A 5,000-nucleotide genomic window follows, 5' to 3' on the forward strand; every position below is an offset into this window, starting at 1 on the left:
GTATTGCTATGTATTCTTTGTGATGTTTACCATTTTTTGTGTGTGTTCTTTTCTTGGTTATAATGTGTAAATATTGTTTAGCTCTTAAGTGTCCTGTCTTGAATTGTATTTTGTCGTGTTTAGATATTAAGTATCATGTCCCGGACGTCCGGCAATTGCTGTATTTGTATTTTTGTTAACTGGCGCCAGTCTTATGTTCCTTTATGTGTTTGTATGTATTGTCTTTATGTAATTAATTATGTATGTGTTTAATTAATGTATTGGGTGTGCTATTGTATCCCTTTTTCCCACACTTTTGTCTGCCACTGTTGCATATGTGGTGTGTGGGTGGTTTGTCCTTGTGTATTTTGGATTCTCCTTGCCTCGGTCAGTCTTTTCTTGTTTGCTCGGTAGGGTCACCGAATGGTGCTGGCCGAGCGATGTGTTAGCATGCTATGTTGTATATTATCGTACATTGTACTTGTATGTTGCTTCTCCTCTCACTCGCACATACACACACATACATACACACACATACACACACATACATACACACACATACATAAGTACATATGGCGTGTTATTAGATTGGGAAATACATATTTTCCCTTTTTATAAATAGTATGAAATTGTACATTATTATCATTGTATATATTATTAGTATTTTATAAATATGTGTGTAATAAGAACCAAATGTTATACTCACTCATTCGAGAGTTCCCGCCTAAGCTTGGTGGCAGGCAGTTCCGAGCTTGTACCCCTTGTATACACACGTCAGTGATTATAGTATACCGCCGAACAACTTCGATTTTCATTTAAAATAGCCACACCCGGTACATACTTACTTACTTACTTACTTACCGACCTACCTACCTACCAACCTACTTACTTACTTACTTATCGACCTACCTACCTACCTACCAACCTACTTACTTACTACTTGCTTACTTATTAATTTCATTATTTATATATTATTAAGCTATTCATGTTGGTATATATTACTGTATTTTTCGTTCTATGTCTATTTGTTAATTTATTCATTCGTGAATATTGTTTATATATATTTACGATTTAGCTATTTTCTTGTTTTACCCAATCTATTTCGTTTTCGTGTGTCCTAGTGTCGATTAATGAAGCTAATGTAGAAAATTCTCTGAAATAGGACTGGGATTAAGCATAGAACATGCTTATTTCATCTCTATGATCGTCCGAGCGTGCATGTGCTAGGTAATGGATATGAGTGCATGTGTGTAGTATCTGATTCTATTAGCTATTATTGATTCGAGCATTTTACCTATAACTGATATCAAACTGGTTGGCCTTTAGTTGTATACAGACAATTTATCTCCCTTTTTAGAAAAAGGAACAACGTTGGCCTGCCCCTAAGCAATAGGAACAAAACCAATGTCTACAAACTTATTAAACATTTCTGTGAACTGGTCGCAGGTTTCAAATTTGCACTCTTTCAGCACTCTTGGAAAATTTTCGTCTGGACCCAGGGATTTTGTAGTTTTAAGTTTTTCAATCCGTTTGACTACTTCTACCTTACTAATACTGATGTTATATAATCTACTTTATATATATATATATATATATATATATATACATATATATATACATATATATATATATATATATATATATATATATACACATATATATATATATATATGAAAAGAGAGAGATAGATTGTGACAGGTTTGAGGAAGGTGGAATAATAAGACACCTTCCTCATATATGTATATATATATATATATATATATGTATATTCCTTTGAAAAAGCATACCTGCGAAACTAGTCAGGAATAAACTCAAGACTAAGACTCCTGTGTTTCCTATTCCGCTTACATCAACCTGTCAGAATGTCTCAACATATATATATATATATATATATATATATAAATATATATATATATATATATATATATATATATATATATATCAAGGACTACTATTACACAGGACGTGCGCACCCAGATCCCTGGGTCCGCTGGCGGAGGCCATTGCTTTCTTTGTAACCTAACATTTTATATTGGACAAATATATCAAAACTAGAAACCTAACATTGTATATAGGACACATATATCAACTATTGACTTATTCAATGCAGTATAAGTTAAGGGGAGATTATGCATTTTTATCTGACGACACTAGGAGGTAGCCTGGACATGTAGCGGTGCCACGCTTACGATTATTTACGCATATTGTCCCATTAAACCGTATAAATGGCCCGGCCAACACACGCATGGGTGCGCGGTGTTGCCATATGGTGAATTATATTATTCATTATATATGTTTTTTTCCGATTATTACGAGTTTAAAAAAAAAGATCTGTTGTTATACGGTACGATCAGTTGGGCTGTGGGTGTTTCCCGGCAGCAACCCCTCCCCTCACCCCTCCACCTCTGTGTTTTGAATTTGTGATTGCGTAGGCGTTTGTTCTACCCACATTTTTTCACGATTAAAGGTGTGACATCATCCAGAATGCCACGAATAAGTGAGACAAAGAAACGCAGAAACCAGCAGATGTCTGCCAAGATGAAAATATTACACACAAATGCAAAAAATATAGTGAAAGTGAGTTGTCAGCAGGTCAGGTGAGAGTCATGGGACGCCATCACATTCCCAATATTTTTCAGTCCTGTGTCACTACGTAAGCAATTAGTGGAAGGCAAATTGGAAGAAGATAACATTTCTGTACGTAAGTGTTCACTAATAGAGAATGAAACAATGAAAAAATTAGTGTGTCTTATCAAGTGTTAGGTGGAGCAAGTACTATAGGATATTCTGGTACATTCTAGATTACTGTAGAGTGTACATGTGAGTATTTGATCATTACTGAAATGTTTGCTGGGGTGTTTATTGGCAGTGCCGTATATACGGTACTAAATCTACCGATTTTCAGTGAAGTTACATGTGGAAAAATTGCTCTATTTTTCTTATTTCCTGTCCAATTTACAAAAAAATATGTATCTAATCTACACACTCTAAGGAAGAACTTTTATTTAATGTTTTTATCTGTAGGAAGCATAGTTTTTTGTGCAACAGTAAACAAATCTTTATCAAGCGATATCTAAAAACCCATTTTTATGCTAGTTTTTGTCATAAAAACTTTAATAACTTCTATACTTTTTCCTCTATCTTAAAAAAATTAAATGCACAATGATTCTCATAGAATGAGGAAGTTATTTACTTGGTAAAACTTTTAATCTCTCAATGAATTTATAAATGATTTTTGAATGAAAGTTCTACTTTTATTTTGGTTATTTTATTGTTTTTATATATATAATTTCAACATTTTTCAATATATTTTTTTATTCACACAAAGTTTGTAGGAGATATGCATAGCTTTCAGGTAATATCTTTGCTTTGTAAATCAAGCAACATGGGAACTAGTTATTTATTTTTAAAGAGTAACTGCTATTTAAATAAATAAATAGATAGATAAAATACTTAATAGATCGCTTTAATTTTTTGGCTATTCTGATCTCCAAGTATCCTTGACATCGTGTAAAAATGTTAAGATGATTGGGTTAGTTTTAATGCTTTTAGATCTGGCAGAGGTATCTCCCCTTAACATAAACTTTTATAGTGAAAAAAGAAACTATTTTTAAGGCACTGTTATGCTTTGAAATGCCAATTTTAGCCGGACTTAACAGGTATTATTTTATGAAGTTAGTGGACAACAGGGTTGGCAATTTTTTTTTTAATATAAAAAATCTATTTTTTTTTATTTCAATCAGATTTATTTGATTTAAATAGATCTCTCTTTTTTATAGATTTTAGATATTGTGGAATTGCTATCTGATATGCGATCTGATTACTAAATATCATTTTAGCATATCAATATAAGGAGCAGTGTTATATAGACTTGCCACAAGACTACAAGGAACGGTATAAGCCGTATGTGAGGACGGTATGCTCAGGTTCACTCGATTCCTCCAAGAGTTTTCTCATCTTGGTGACATTTGCTGCATTGTCTGTCACAACACTTTCAATGTGACAACCAAAATCTTGTTCAGCCTTCTTGATCGAATTTTGTACAAGTTGTAGAAGATATTCAGCAGTGTGAGGTTTCCTTGATGTGTCTATTGTGTCAACTAAATAAATCTGACCAGTGGATGTTGTTAGAGTGACACATATTATGGGCTCATTATGGATGTTAGACCACCCATCAATTGAAATACATACAGTTTCATTATTGAGGTCACCTGCACATTTTATATATTCCTTTTCATACACAAGAACCAAGCACTTATCAGCAATATCTTTTCTGGATGGAGGAATATAACCTGGCCTCAGGTTCTGAACCATCTTGAGAAACTAAGGATGCTGAACAAGACAAGAACACCTGTTAAGTCCGGCTAAAATTGGCATTTCAAAGCATTACAGTGCCTTAAAAATAGTTCTTATTTCACTATAAAAGTTTATATCAACTTATAGTGCATTGAATAAGTCAATAGTTGATATATTTGTCCTATATACAATGTTAGGCATATATATATATATATATATATATATATATATATATATATATATATATATATGCATATATATACATATATATATGCATATGTACATATATATATATATACATGTATGTATACACACACACACACACACACACACACACACACACACACACACACACACACACACACACACACATACACACACACACACACACATACACACACGCACACACACACACATATATTATATATATATATATATATATATATATATATATATGAAGAGAGAGAGAGAGAGAGAGAGAGAGAGAGAGAGAGAGAGAGAGAGAGAGAGAGAGAGAGAGAGAGAGAGAGAGAGAGAGAGATGGAGAGATTGTGACAGGTTTGAGGAAGGTGGAATAATAAGACATCTTCCTCATATATATATATATATATATATATATATATATATATATATATATATATATATATATATATATATATATATATATATATATATATATATATATATATATATATGAAGAGAAGAGAGAGAGAGAGAAAGAGAGA

This window comes from Oratosquilla oratoria, chromosome 33 (assembly GCF_046742065.1).
Source record: "Oratosquilla oratoria isolate Oo_2021 chromosome 33, ASM4674206v1, whole genome shotgun sequence".
NCBI lineage: Eukaryota > Metazoa > Arthropoda > Malacostraca > Stomatopoda > Squillidae > Oratosquilla > Oratosquilla oratoria.